This window comes from Bufo bufo, chromosome 6, assembly GCF_905171765.1.
Source record: "Bufo bufo chromosome 6, aBufBuf1.1, whole genome shotgun sequence".
In the NCBI taxonomy this organism is placed as follows: domain Eukaryota; kingdom Metazoa; phylum Chordata; class Amphibia; order Anura; family Bufonidae; genus Bufo; species Bufo bufo.
This window is the reverse complement of record NC_053394.1, coordinates 280076301-280092550: the sequence shown is the minus strand read 5'-3', so window position 1 is coordinate 280092550 and position 16250 is coordinate 280076301. Positions and strand designations below refer to the sequence as shown.

General features: G+C 43.6%; 1 protein-coding gene and 1 long non-coding RNA gene across 2 annotated transcripts in view; one reads left to right on the top strand and one right to left on the bottom strand.

Annotated features, from left to right (window-relative positions):
* ASIC2 (acid sensing ion channel subunit 2) overlaps positions 1–16250 on the bottom strand; it is a 448409-nt gene that overhangs the window by 233198 nt on the left and 198961 nt on the right. The window lies entirely within an intron of this gene.
* LOC121004779 lies at positions 934–16127 on the top strand. The gene is made up of 3 exons (XR_005779829.1): positions 934–944; positions 11268–11274; positions 16000–16127. It is a non-coding gene; the product is annotated as an uncharacterized LOC121004779 (long non-coding RNA).

The window sequence follows — 16250 nt, the reverse complement described above, 5'->3', positions numbered from 1 at the left end:
TAGCACCGATCTCCTCAACACTCACAGAGGAGATCAGAGCTGCGCTGCTGAAAGCTGCGATTGGTCAGTCAAATCTGACTGACCAATCGCAGTGATTCAAAGGCAGGGACCGCTCTGACTGGTCTCCCGCTGGGTTCCTGGACAGCTCTGCTAGACTGTGACACCCATATACACTCACCTAAAGAATTATTAGGAACACCATACTAATACAGTGTTGGACCCCCTTTTGCCTTCAGAACTGCCTTAATTCTACGTGGCATTGATTCAACAAGGTGCTGATAGCATTCTTTAGAAATGTTGGCCCATATTGATAGGATAGCATCTTGCAGTTGATGGAGATTTGAGGGATGCACATCCAGGGCACGAAGCTCCCGTTCCACCACATCCCAAAGATGCTCTATTGGGTTGAGATCTGGTGACTGTGGGGGCCATTTTAGTACAGTGAACTCATTGTCATGTTTAAGAAACCAATTTGAAATGATTCGAGCTTTGTGACATGGTGCATTATCCTGCTGGAATTAGCCATCAGAGGATGGATACATGTTCTCATTCTGTTTACGCCAAATTCGGACTCTACCATTTGAATGTCTCAACAGAAATCGAGACTCATCAGACCAGGCAACATTTTTCCAGTCTTCAACAGTCCAATTTTTGTGAGCTTGTGCAAATTGTAGCCTCTTTTTCCTATTTGTAGTGGAGATGAGTGGTACCCGGTGGGGTCTTCTGCTGTTGTGGCCCATCCGCCTCAAGGTTGTGCGTGTTGTGGCTTCACAAATGCTTTGCTGCATACCTCGGTTGTAATGGGTGGTTATTTCAGTCAACGTTGCTCTTCTATCAGCTTGAATCAGTCGGCCCATTCTCCTCTGACCTCTAGCATCCACAAAGCATTTTTGCCCACAGGACTGCCGCATACTGGATGTTTTTCCCTTTTCACACCATTCTTTGTAAACCCTAGAAATGGTTGAGCAGATTGTGAAATACTCAGACTGGCCCGTTTGGCACCAACAACCATGCCACGCTCAAAATTGCTTAAATCTCCTTTCTTTCCCATTCTGACATTCAGTTTGGAGTTCAGGAGATTGTCTTGACCAGGACCACCCCCCTAAATGCATTGAAGCAACTGCCATGTGATTGGTTGACTAGATAATTGCATTAATGAGAAATAGAACAGGTGTTCCTAATAATTCTTTAGGTGAGTGTAGATGCCGGTGTCACTTTGATCTCATGATGTACTATGTACGTCAAGATGCGGTAACTAACACCACATCATGACGTACACAGTACGTCATTGGTCATTAAGAGGTTATAGGGACAAAACCAATCAGTACTTAAAAATACCCTTACAATACATTATATACTGCTTGTTTCCAAGCGTTATGATCACCCTGTAATCCAGCAGCGGTGAACTTGCACACTATAGGAAAAAGTGCTGACCTCTCTGGTGGCTGGGACTGCAGTTTAAACTACCAGTTTAACCAAAATGTCATTTTTCTCAGTAATGCGGGCACATATGAGCATGGGACCAACACAGATGCCTTCAGCTGCCCAGCGCACATGCTGTTTATAGGTACAAAGCTGTTGACATATGAACTTAAACATATATGTTTTAAAAAATGTTTGGTGATGTAATATTCGCATAAAGCGCGCGTAATACAGGCATGGGTCACTTTTGCTACATTTTTCAAGCTGCTAGAAGTTTCCTGAGACTGGAGAAAATGGTTGGCACGGCAGAACATAAAAAATGGCTTTATATGCAGATTGAGTGCTCAAATATATTAGCGATTGCGCTAATCGGTAATTAATGATGCACATATTTTGACGCAATACGTGAAACTTCACATTTTAGCAGGTCTGAGTACATATTACTGATTGTAGTGACATCACAGCACTATGTCTGTAGCATGCATGTATGGACAGCAGAACCTATCACACTACCTAGCATACTGCACTGCAACAGCTACACTATATCCGGATATAACCTACACTAACTATCTGTATTATATATTTAAGCTATCTAGCTATCTATCTAATGTAATGAGTTGAAAGCACACAGCACAACAATAACACTGCTGTCTCTCTCTGAACTTTAAAAAACAGCATAAAATGACTGCTGGGGAGTTTCTTATATAGTAAGGGGTAGGCAACTTTCCTATTGGTTGCTAGGGATGTTGCTAAGCTCAGACAAAGACATTGCAGCCTTCTCATTGGCTCACAAGCAAGAAGCAGGGAGGGATCATGAAGAACAAATCCAGCTAGTTGGCAGATACTAGAATCTACCCTGGTTAATTATGAATATACCAACTTCCAGCAACATATAACCCTAAAATCTCATATACTTTATTTAAATCGATAAAAAAATGGGAATCGGTAGCCCGAGAACAAGGACAGACATTGATCAATGAAGATCTAATCTATAGACATAATCTATAGACACAGAAGGTAAGCACCTAAATACATATATCGTAGGGGAGATGGGAAATCTGTCCCTCGTCTTTCCCTATTCTTCTCCTCAGCCAAGGGATGGCCCCTGATGGTGGAGACTCCCTGTCCTCGAACCTAGGCTGTAGTTGTCCTCAAGAGACCCTGAGGGGTATGAGACAAGAGGGTGAGTATATTGATAATATCCTTGAAGAAGGGAAGGTGCTTACCATCAGATACAAAAAACAAAAAATACAACACCCAACCCTAAGTATTAGGGCTTATTGGTGGATAACCTTCATACTATCGGTCATGATGTTATCAGGGACCTATGAATAAGAGTATAATTCATCTTATGACTTGAGTAATATAAAACCCTGACGCGTTTCCCCCGCTCACGGTTCATCAGGGGGTGATAGGATATGGGTGATGGATACCAACATAGATAGTGTGGCATCAGTAACTACATCACTGATGTCAAGATACACACATGAATAGTATGGCATCAGCAATTATATATACGATATCAATACCAAGGCTCCAATACTCATTAACAGGAAACATCAACTGTTAGGCAAGAAACCTGACAGTATGCTTAACGGACCAGCATATGTCGGCGATCACGCCCGTACCCGGGGCCTGATGAAGTTCACTGCATATATCTGTGAATAAAGGATACATAATAGGAGAAATTGATCTCACAACACTACCCTTTAACAGTCCCAATAGACAATGAAAAGAGACTCACATTCTGCATGAATTGCCATATAGCATGATGGGCCCACAGGTACATCCCATGCTTCCTTCAGTCCATACAGATAGCCAGTACTGTAACAGGATAGCAATTGCTAATGATGAATGTCTGCTAAGATCTAACAAATTAATGGGGAATCGATACCCCAACTTACAGTTACAGGTATAGGATCCGGTCATCCCAGTGCCTCCTTGGTCGCTTACAAAACAGGTTGGGAGCCCCCTTATATATGCTGGCACATTCATAGATGCTGCCATGGGTTCAAAGACGCGGAAGCGGTCACTTCCGGTCACGTGGTACGCACCCAGGCTAAACCTCCGGCCGGTGGAACGCACCTGGATCGCTTCAGGTCATGTGGTATTGAGATGCGACAGATAGTTAAATGCATGGGGAATAGAGGTAAAATCACCAAGTGCGCTCCCCAATGTCTACTATAGCCGTCATCAACAAGATAGATGCTTCAAAACACCACTATACTGCACCACAGATACTTGCCCTACTCAGGCTGCATATGTCTAGTGTGATTATATACAGATATGTAAACACCAGATAGACATAAATAATTCCAGTTCACAGTCGGGCAAGAAGAAACCCATGATGGAAAGATACAAAGTAGATTCATGTAGTGAATGTGCAAATGAGACCTTCACCAATCAGCCATCCGACAACCTCAAAGGATAAGGGGCTGTCATATTAAAGCAAGCAGTCAAGTGTGTTGACTATTATATTAGTCACATTTAGATGCTTCTCGCATCTGGCCAAGTGTTAGGGCATTCAAAATCTTTTTCTAATTACTCTTTTCACCAAGCATGGCATCACATGATAGTGGACTTATCCAATATTAGTACACAACTGGGATACTGCAAACAGTAGTGACGTCACAGAAAGCAGGAGAATGTTAATCTCTCATTTATGCCTAGGGGAGACTGAGATCGGAAACGGTGGATCAATTCACATTCCTTTTGTAGGATCCTCCTATCCCAGTCTCTCCCCCGGGGAATGGTGGAACAAGCTCCAGAACCGAGAATCTCAGACTCCTAGGATCCCCCCATGAAGTTCTTTGACATGTAATGCAACTGGTGTGACATTATGTTTAACTACATCATTCACATGTTCACATATTCTTCTCCTAACCTCACTTACTGTCTTCCCTATGTAGGCCTTTGGACAGGGGCATTGACAGATGTATATCGCACCTTTACTTCTGCAGTTGACAAAATTTCTCATCTTAAATACCTGTTTAGTAATGAAACAGGTGATGGTCTTAGATGTAGAGATAAAGTCACACGCTTTGCAGGAACCACATTTAAACATCTCAATCGGTCTACGGTCCAACCACGTGCCCACCTTCACAGGGGGTGTAAAATGGCTGTGGATCGATCCTTAATACTTTTCCCACGACGATAGGTTACACTAGAATGGTCCGTTAGAACATCAGAAAGATCAGGATCCATGTGTAATATTGGCCAATACCTCTTCAAAACTGTCATCACCTGATAATTGGCTACATCAAAGGTAGAGATTATCCGCAGAGGTTGATGTTGGTTCTCTATTTTTTGCCTTGGGTCTAAGAGATCTACCCGTTTCTGTTGTTGGGCATTCTTAAAAGCCCCCCTCAGAGTCCTCTGTGGATAACCTCTATTCTTAAACCTTTCCTGTAGTTTTAATTAGAGGTGGTGACTCTCCCAGTGTAGTAATGAATTGATGGCAATGGCCTTTCTAAAAATATCCATAATCAATCTATCATCATCCCTGGTCACACGTACATCCAAGAAAGTAATCATTTTGGGGTCCATTTTGTACGTGAACCGCAGACCTATCTCGTTATTGTTTAGGTCAGATATGAAGCTCCGGAGTTCATCTGACCCACTATTCCAGACCAAAAAAATATTGTCTATGAATTGTGTCCAAAATATGATCTTCTCGGTCCACCAGACTGATTGGTCAGGGAACACACATGTATCCTCCCACCAGCCCAGGAAGAGATTAGCATAATTGGGGGCACAGGGGCTCCCCATTGCTGTCCCCCTGAGCTGGTGGTAGAATCGTGTGTTAAACAAGAAAAAATTGTGGGTCAGTGTGAACTCCAGAAGCCTCAAGATAAAGGTGTTGTGTGCCCCACAGTGTATGTCTCTGGTCCTCAGGAAATACTCCACTGCCAAAAGTCCCCCATGATGTGGAATGGAACTGTAAAGCGCCTCTACATCAATGTTGGCTTAAATACAGTTAGGATCAAGGTTGAGTGTTCCAATCTTGTTGAGGAAATCCATTGTGTCCCTTGTATAGGCAGGTAGGGACAGAACAAATTGCCTCAGTACTTGATCCAGATATATGCCGCAATTCTGTATAAGGGAGTTTACTCCCGAGACTATCGGGCGTCCTCTCAATGGTGTGGTTCCCTTGTGCACCTTAAGGAGTCCGTAAAACGTGGCTATACAAGAATGCATCGGGAGGAGGAAATAATATTCAGCCGAGTTGATCACTCTCTTACTCCAACCCTCATCAAGTATCATCTTGAGATCGTGCATGTATGATGGAGTGGGGTTAGATGTTAATACCTTATACGCATCTTTGTCTTTAAGTCAGTCCGTACACATACGTAGGTAAGTATCCTGGTTCATGATAACCAGGTTACCCCCTTTATCAGATGGTTTAATAATGATCGAGTTGTCCTTCTCCAGTGTGCATAGTGCCTGCATCTCTGCAGGGGAAAGATTATACTTTTTTGGATAGACTTTTCCCAACTTATCCAAGTCAGAAGTTACCATCTGGAGAAAGATGTCAACACACTCATAATTAAAAGGTGGGGGCATCTTCTTAGTCTTGAGCTTTAATTCAGTGTGTGGGCCCTGGCCTGGGTCATGGCCACCTGACTCCCCTAACTCCGTGAGAGTCTGAAGATCAGCAAAATCCCTTTCATTTAGTCCCAAACTTTCGCACGTTTGCCTGATAGTGTGCCTAAAGGGAGGGATCATGTGTTCAGTAGAGATGTCGCGAAGATAACATTTTCCGTTCGTCAACGGCAAACGCGAATTTATGCAAATGTTTGCTAACGGGCGAACCGGGCGAACCGCCATAGACTTCAATAGACAGGTGAATTTTAAAACACACAGGGACTCTTTCTGGCCACAATAGTGATGGAAAAGTTGTTTCAAGGGGACTAACACCTGGACTGTGGCATGCCGGAGGGGAATCCATGGCAAAACTCCCATGGAAAATTACGTAGTTGACGCAGAGTGTGGTAAGTTGAATTCGCAATGCGATTAATATAACCTGCATTAATCGCATTGCGATTACAACTTAGATCTGAGTTCCTAATGGTTGTATTGCTAGAATTGACGAATATAACGAATATAGCACTATATTCTTAATCTTCGTTATATTCTAGCAATACAACCATTAGGAACCCAGCTCTAAGTTGAATTCGCAATGCGATTAATATAACCTGTATTAATCGCATTGCAATTACAACTTAGTCAAATTTGTGACACTGCAGCTTCAGAATGAATCTAAGATGGATGCTGTCCTTGCTTTTTGATAGGAGGTGGGAGGGTCTGGGAGGGAGGGTATGCTGATTGGCTGGAATGTGTCTGCTGACTGTGAGGTACAGGGTCAAAGTTTGCTCAATGATGATGTATAGGGGGCGGACCGAACATCGCATATGTTTGCCCGCCGCGGCGAACGCGAACAAGCTATGTTCGCCGGGATCTGTTCGCCGGCGAATAGTTCGGGACATCTCTAGGGTTCAGATGAAAAAAAAAATCTAGAATATTCGAAAATACGAATATATATTCACTATATTCTAAATATTCGCGAATTCTCGAAGTGCCGATATTCGCGATTAATATTCGTTATTCGAATATTCGCGCCCAACACTAATCTGAACTCAGATCAGAGGAGAAGGGATAAAATAAAATAAAAAATCCTATTGGACTGTTACCCTTCTCCGTGAGCTAGGTTCTAATCTTATTTTTGACAATTAAAAATGGATAGGAGGATGGACCTCCTGAGGCTGCATGACAGCTGTTTAATATATAGAACATTTATAAATGTTCTTATACAGTCCAATATGAACCGGTCCATTGCTTATCGTCTAGAGACAGACAGGGACAGTCCATTAGATACCGATGAGACTTCCTTACTTTTCTTCTTGGCTCAAGATATCCTAAGATGAGCGGCTTGAGATAATTTTTGTGGTATGCAAAGTTTTCTTTTCTTAACGCTGGTCATCTTAAGCAACTCATCTCTGGATATCTCGAACCATGAAGGAAGGTAAGGAAGGACACATCTGTACTTGTTTTCATTAGACAACCAAAGATCACAACATATTGCAGCCTGCAAAGTGAATAGGGTTGTGTTGCGACCCAAAAGCTGCAGCAACTATGACCCGACAGTCTCACGAAATCCCACCCTACTGGATTTATTGCAATTGTCAGTTGTTGCTAACTTTTGGGGAGCAATGTCAACCTATTGAAGTTCATTACTTGCGATTCAGGCTGGCTACACTGCAATATTTATTTGCAAGACATGTGTACCAGTCAAAGTCGCTGCTTAACCCTGGCCTCAATTGCTTGTCTAGCAAAGGCTTGACCTATTATTATTTTTTTTATAGAATTCTACAAACCTCTATAAGCAGGGGTGTAGCTAAAGGCTCGTGGGCCCTGGTGCAAGAGTTCAGCTTGGGTCCCCCTTTCCTCAGTGCTTTGTGGCTAGGGGCAGGGAAGCACATAACCTTCATGCTACCTGGGGAAAAAATTTAACCGGCACCCCCCACCATGCCAAATTCTTGACCTAGCCCCTTCCCTGCAGCCTGAGGTGTACCTTGACCAGAATGTACTTTCTATAATACCAGTTTCTTCTTATGCGACACAAAGGTCTTTGGGCCCCCGCCAAGCTCATGGGCCCGGTAGCGACTGCTACCTCTGCACCCTCTATATCTACACCACTGTCTATAAGCACAGTAATGCAGTGGATAATATCATGCAATAATACTAGCATTTCTATGTACATAGTCTGTTTACACGTGCATCTCAGAACCGAGGCATCTAATACGATCCAGGCAACAAGGAATTCATTTGTATTGAGTGGGCAGGAAACTGAGTAACTAGTGGGAAACACAATCATCTATAAATGGAGTAATTTCATCCTACGTGTGATATTTGTATAGATGCAGGATATGACTAAATAAATGGTTGTGAATTATCTTCTGTCTGCAATATATACTATACTTTTTATGCCTCTTGCAACAATTTCTATTTACCTTTTAAACTATTTTTTACAAGGTCCTGGGCAAACAGCCTGAACTGGTTTAATAGGGTGTACAGTCCATTAATGTGTTATAATATTGACTTGCAGCTTTTTAAATGATCTTTTGGCTTACAATAGATTTGTTTACTGTTTGACTAGGATCTGAACATTATTATATCGGCTCATAAAATGTGTCATATGCATTGCTGGAGAATTAGCCTATGGGGTGATTAACAGCTTATTCTGCATGATCTACTTTTAATAAATGTTTATAACAAGTACACACATGGATGAATGGTAATAAAAGTGCTGTGTGACTCTGACTATTCAGATGTTTATGTACTCATGGCCCAAAGGCTCAAGAAAAAATGATAAAATCTAAAATGTTATGGAAATCAGCTTGTAAAATGATGTGGGTACACCAAATTATATTCACAGACAGGGCCCATCCCCTACAGACAAGCTGAAGGCCAAAATCAGAGAGCTACAGATATAATTACGGCTGTTGGGTCTGGCTAGGATGATAGGGGTGCGTTGTAACATGCTCACTGTGCTAACTAGAGTATACAATCAGCCCTTGTGGCTCATGTGCTCTAATGAAATTCTTTCTTAGGCAGAGTCCTGGCTCTTCTTAAAGAGACCAGCTGTGTATGGAGACTTACTGGTAATTCTCCATGGGAAAATAATTCACAAAGAGGTACCTCTGTGGGAAAAAAGAACCATCTTGCTACCTTCATCTTTTGAAAGTGGATCCCTATTTCACACATAAACTGCATGAGATAATGTCACCCACTATGGTATGGTAGAATGTGCAGAAAGGGGTTGAATTATATAAAAAGTCATAAAAAGTAGTTAAGTATTGTGAGATAGTGACAGATCTCACAGAGGTGAGAGGCAAGGAAGGGGTGGATAATGCGGTCCACACCCATATTCCACCACAGGTGAGACCAGCTGGAGGTGCTGGGGCTGGCATAAAGCACTTCCCAGGGTGTCAGTTTTGGGGGAAGGAGATTTATTGTGCAACAGGGTCCTGCTGGATGCTCTGTATTAGTGGTCTCTGCCGGGCTGACTGAGGGACCACGAGGCTAGGTGCTATCCGGAGCATTGGGGGACGCCGTGACGCCTGGGCGCAAGGATCACGAGGCCGGAGTCGGAGGGACTACTGGGCCACATTCCCCCATAAAGGTACTGGAAGTGAGACTGTGTGTGAACAGGGCTGGCGGCTGTGGGACACTAGGCTGGGAAAGTCGCTTGTAATTACCAGGTGAGAACGGTGCTTTAAGTAAGGTAGGAAGATGTTTAGTTAGAGCCCAGCCGGGCAGGTGTTTATTTTGTATGATTTATGTTTGTTTTGCTGAGGAGCCAAATAAAAGCGATGTTTGGACCTTAAACTTGGTGTCTGGTGAAGATACTTGCGTGAATGACCCCCGGAGAAGAGATATCCCCCCACTGTATTTAAAAAAAACATATTGGTATCCCTTCCCCCCCAATAAAAATATGTCACAGTAGACTAAATAAAGTAAAAAAAGATATGAGACTAAGGAAAACATTACAATCTCCTATGCACAGAATAATATGAATACTGACCAGCTGGGTGACATAAAACACCCCACTCATGTTTCGCAGTTGCTTCCTCGGGGGCTTGTGCTATGGAGACTTAGTGGCAATGCTCCATGGGAAAAAAGGTATCTCCCAGAAAAAAGAGAACTCAGTCAGAATCCCACTCTGTAACAAGCACCCCGAAACAATTGTCTTCGGATGGATATTTGGCTTGGCTATTTTTTCTTGTCATGTCTCAAGGCTTGTTAAAAAGTGGATCCTAGACTCATAGGGAGCCACTTCTAAAAGGTGGTGCCTAGAAGATACCTCTTTGCATGTTATTTTCCCATGGTGCATTGCCATTCATTCTCCATACACAGCTAGGCTCTTTAAGAAGAGCCAGTACCCTGCCTAAACTGAATCTGCTCTCCTTGTTCTGTCCCATTGTCATACTGTATTTCTTTATTTGGTAGAATATTCTATTATATATTCTATTGCCCAAATTACTATAGTAACTAGAGATGAGCGAATTTCTAAAAAACTCGATTTGGTCAGTTCGACAAATTTTCCGAAAAGATTTGATTCAATACGAATTTATTCATGGCGAATCAAGTTAAAAAAACATCTATTTCCTGACTGCAGAGAGCCTGTATAATGGTGTAGAACACTGTGCCTTGTAGTAACACGCATAGGGAGTCTGCTGTGGTAGTGAAACAATACTGTGAGACAGTATGACACGTACATGACAGGTGTCGCTCTTAGAATCACTGCACACTTCACTTATTTAGGCAGTCATGGGGCCAAAACTGACCAAAAATCTCAAGTGTGAACTCAGCCTTACAGGTCGATGTTAGCGCCAAGAAGCACACTCCTTTTACACCATCATCAGCTGATTCCACATAGATGTCTAAAGAACCTGTTCCATTAAACGCTTATACAAGTAGAGCCCCTGCAGAGTGGAGAGGGTGTCAGCAGTAAGTTTGTGTTGACGTCACTGATTATTTTGCCCATCCTTTAATCCGTCAGAACAATAACTCCCAAAAATGGATCCTGTCTGTTGAGCATCTGCCTTCTCTCGGTCAGCATTTTGTCAGTAATCCTTCAGTATTGCTAAAGCCCCCAAAAAAACAGGAGTGGATCCAAAACAGAGATGAATAGAATACCTGCATGTCTTCTGTGATTTGTATCCACTCCTGCTTTTGGTTACCAAATCATAAGCCAATTCTGATGGGACCATACAGGCCTTACAACTGCTACACAGACAGGATCCGTTGTGCGTCTCATTTTTTTCTTCCTTCTGACAGATCAGAAGAAGGGTCAAATAAATGATGATATCAACCAGGCCAAAAAGACAAAATAGTGGCCCAGTCATGAAGTGGGAAGGGTGGGAACAGCATAAGTCCACAGAGCGGCCCAATGACATAGTTGTGAGGTGGCAGCAGCATGAGAAGACCACAGAGTGGCCCAGTGACATAGTGGTGATGTGGCAGCAGCATGAGGAGAACACAGAGTAGTGATGTGGCAGAAGAATGAGGAGACCACAGAGTGGTGTAGTGGCAGCACCATAATGAGACCACAGAGTGGTGAAGTGGCAGCAGCATGAGGAGACCACAGAGTGGCCCAGTGACAAATTGTTGAGGTGGCAGCAGCATGAGGAGACCACAGAGTGGTAAAGTGGCAGCAGCATGAGGAGACCACAGAGTGGCCCAGTGAGATAGTGGTGATGTGGCAGCAGCATGAGGAGACCACAGAGTGGTAAAGTGGCAGCAGCATGAGGAGACCACAGAGTGGTGATGTGGCAGCAGTATGAGGAGACCACAGAGTGGCCCATAGACATAGCGCTGAGGTGGCAGCAGCATGATGAGACCACAGAATGGCCCAGAGACATAGTGTTGAGGTGGCAGCGGAATGAGGAGACCACAGAGTGGTGAAGTGGCAGCAGCATGAGGAGACCACAGAGTGGCCCAGTGACATAGGGGTGAGGTGGCAGCAGCATAAGAAGCCCACAGAGTGGTGATGTGTCAGCAGCATGAGGAGACCACAGAGTGGCCCATAGATATAGTATCGAGCTGGCAGCAGCATGAGGAGACCACAGAGTGTTCCAGAGACATAGTGTTGAGGTGGCAGGGGCATGAGACCACAGAGTGGCCCAGTGACATAGTGGTGAGGTGGCAGCAGCATGAGGAGAACACAGAGTGGCCCAGTGACAGAGTGGGTAGGTGGCGGGCAATACCAGTACCAGCTGAAGATGGTGGCTGACAGTAGGAGCACCTGGCAGCAGGTGTGCCATCAGGCAGGTGGCAGCATCAGAATAGTAGCTGAAGCAGGTAACCAGAAGAAACAGGTCTCTTTTGTCAAAGTGTTGTTGTGGCACCATCGATAATCTACTCTGATGCATCAGGCATTGGTGTTTGAAAATCCTGGCTGATCCACGCCTGATTAATTTATACAAAGGTCAGTTTCTCTACATTATGGGTGGACAGGCGAGGTTTCCTTGGAGTAATTATGGCCCCCGCTGCACTAAACACTCGCTCTGATACCACACTGCTGGCCGGGAAGGAATGCTTGTCCAGGGAAAACTCGGCCAGTTGCGGCCATAAATCGAGTTTGGCTACCCAGTAGTCTATATATATATATTTTTTTCCTATTAATACACCCCCAAAAAAACCTAAAACAATGTAAAATCAACGCAGAACGGCTAATAGGACATACGTACCTATCCTATTAATACACCCCGTAAATGGCTGTAGTACAATGTAACTTCACCGCTGAATGGCAATTATGACATATATTTTTCCCTTTTTTTCACTAATAATAACCCCCCCAAAAAAAAAAGTTAAACAATGTAAAATCAACATAGAAAGCCTACGTACGTATCTTTCCTATTAAATACACCCCGTAAATGGCTGCACCCCAATAACAAGCAAGGTTTGCTGGAATTAGTGATGTTTCATATAGTGAAAACAACCTAAAAGCTATTTGGATCCCAAATAAGTGCAGCAAGGTGTAATAGAATCGTTCCTATTGCTAGTGTTCTCCTTTTGTAGTGTAGATGATGCCTCCCTATCCTTTCCCTATACCTTGACTAATCTTTCCCTGAACTTGTAAATAGTTTTTTTTTAGCACAATGAAGTCTTTCCTAGCACTGTCCCTAGCGCCTGCTAACGTCTCTCCCTGCAATAAGCACACTGGAAAATGGAAGAATCCAAAATGGCTGAGGCTATTTATAGGGCTGTGACATCACAGGGGCTTTCTGGCTGCTGATTGGCTGCATGCATGGCATTGTGGGTGATCCCTCGTTCCCAGAGTTCTTTGCTCCACGTCATAACACGTGCAGCAGCCATTTTAGGAAAAAATGTGATTCGTTACCACGAAGAGTGAGAAAATTCGGATTCGGTGCGAATTACATTTTTCCTGAATTTCGGATTGAATTCCACTTTGTCAACTTCGATTCGCTCATCTCTAATAGTAACGTATCATACCTATTAGAGTCAAAAAGGATATCAAAGAATTACAGGAAAATCATGGAATCCAGATAGGGCACTCCACTCAAGTGATTACTTTTCAGTTCTAAGACGGCTGGAGGCTTGGAGGTTCCTACCTAATACACTAATATAATGTGGCTCCTTTGCACAGATGACAGATATCTAGTCTAGGCTTTACTATCCATTGTTGCTTTTAGTGTTGAACGAATCAAAGCCAAACGAATTGACTTTGATCCGAATTTCAGGAAAAATTTGATTTGCCACAAAGCCAAATTTCCTCACGCTTCATGGTAATGAATCAATTTTTACTGAAATGGCAGTAAAAATAAAAAATACACACTCGCCTCATCCATTTGCGCGAGAAGAGGCCATCGTGGCCACCTTAATAGCAGAAACCATGCAAAATGTCGCACTGGATGACATAAGACAGGGCTGGCCAACCTGAGGCTCTCCAGCTGTTGTAAAACTACAATTCCCACCATGCCCTGCTGTAGGCTGATAGCTGTATACAGTCTTTGCATGCTGGGAGTTGTAGTTTTGCAACAGCTGGAGAGCCGCAGGTTGGCCATCCCTGACATAAGACATCACCACGCCAGATTGGTGATATGATGATGTCATAACGTCACCACGTGAGATTTTGCGTCTTCAATCAAGATGGCTGTGATGGCCTCTACGCGAGCAAATGGATGAGGTATTTATTTATTAATTTTTTTACCCTGATCTGAGGGGTTCAATAACAGGGGTGGCGCAATCGCTGTTCCCCGTTATTGTGCCTACTACATACAAAGGAATGTGCTTCGTGATGAAGTAATTAGTCAGAAATCAAATTTCTTTATGAAATTCAACGAAGGAGCCAAATAATATTTTTCATAACTTCGCTTATCTCTAGTTGTTTTGTCATAATTATATGCAAGCACCAAGAGAAAGAAACTAGACTGATGTACCAGCTGAGGGTTACACCACCCTGCACTGTATTCTCCAACATGCTCCACTCCACTTTGGGAACACGACCCAAACCACTATATAACGACACGTCTCAAACTTTCTAGGGTGATTAACCAACAAAGCATGTGTCACGGTTTGGTGGTAGTTTGCCGTGACACTTTCTCCGCGGATGTTTGTTGCTGGTGGCAACGTGTTGTTGTATTGCATGCGTATGTGTTTTCCCTTTAAGGCTGTTTTCCTTCCCTCCTGGTGTGCATGGGGTTAAGGTGTGAGCTTGGTGGAGCTGTGTGTGGTCTCTTGTCTCTTTATATATCCTTGCTGTAAGACTGAGATTAGTTGGATGCCTGCCTTTGTTGGAGTAGGAGCTTGCTTCTAGTTGTCATCTATGTCATCTGCGATGTCATTCCCTTGTCTTCACTTTGTCTCTGCCTATGCCTATCCCAACTTGTTGTCTGAGAGTTTGGTGTGTTATGTTCAGGGTGATTGTTGTATGTAATTTGGTGTTCCATGTCTGGTCTATATTGTGTTGGTAGTCCAGCATGGTTGTTTTACATTTCCCCTGTTTGTCTGTCTCCTCCGAAAGGGGGTCTCAGGGTTCCCCGGAGGCGGAATCACATGTCAAGTATTTGCAGCTGCTTGAGTGCTGGTTCCTGTGTGTCAGTACGTACTGCGTCTGGATGGTGTTTTGATTGCAGTGTGTTTGCATGGGTTCCAGTTTATTTCGGTGTGTTTTTCTTTGGTGCCTTCCAGCAGATGCGGCAGGTAAGTTACCAACTATTCCGTTGCTCTTGGTTCAGTGGTTTCTTGCCACTGGTTACCTACCTGCCATTCCTCTTGGTTTCCTCTCCTTGCTGTTAGGCCTGCAGAGACTCCTGCTCTTCCGTGTCTTAGAAGAGCAGGTCGTCTCTGGCCCTGACCTTACTCTTCCAGTGATCGCTAGAGTCAGTAGGGCCCAGGTTCCTGAGTATGAGCCCCCCTATGATTAAGGCCGGCTCATACAGTTAGGAGGTCAGGGATAGGATGAGGGATGTGCTAGGAGGTGTCCCGGTCCCTTATCCATGGTTTCTGGCCTGGTGCCCAGCATGACAGCATGTTTTATAAATTTGGAACTTGAAGGCCAAGTCCTCTTACCAGGAGATAGGCATTGTTCATTTTGGAAAAAATGGCATTGAACATCACTGCAATATATCATTGTCTGGTGACAGAGCACTGCTGTGTACTTAAAGTGTAACCACCATGTTTTCATCAAAAAATCAATTTTAGCATATGTTACTGCTGCTGCAGCATTATGCATAAAGCAATCTTTAATTTTTTCCCATACCACTGTTTTCTCTGAGTTTTTCCCTTAGTTATGGCTGTTTTAACCTGTACAATATGAGGATCTTCTCAAGATGGCTCCTCTGCCAGTTCTCTGAGGCCAAAACTGCTTTCCCTCACTTCACATACACACTTGCTGTAGCCAGCAGCTCACTGCCAGCCAATCAGATTAGATTACTGAGAGACACGCCTCCTCACTCTGAATCCCAATGCAGGCATGCAGTGTGAAGGACCGCCCCTCAATCTTCCTGTCTTCTTAGCTTGAGACAGACAAGCCATAGCATCTTTTAAGAGAGCAGTGGAAAGGAACAAGGGACATTAATGAAAGCTGTTATTATAAGGTAATTACAGATCTTTTGAGAATCATTGACAGATTAACTCATGTATACATGCCTAGCTGTAATAAACTGGCAAATAAAAAATATGACAGTTACACTTTAATGGTCCATTCACACGTCCACAAAATGGGTCCGCATCTGTTCCGCAATTTTGTGGAACAGGTGCGGACCCATTCATTTTCAATGGGGCCGGAATGTGCTGTCCGC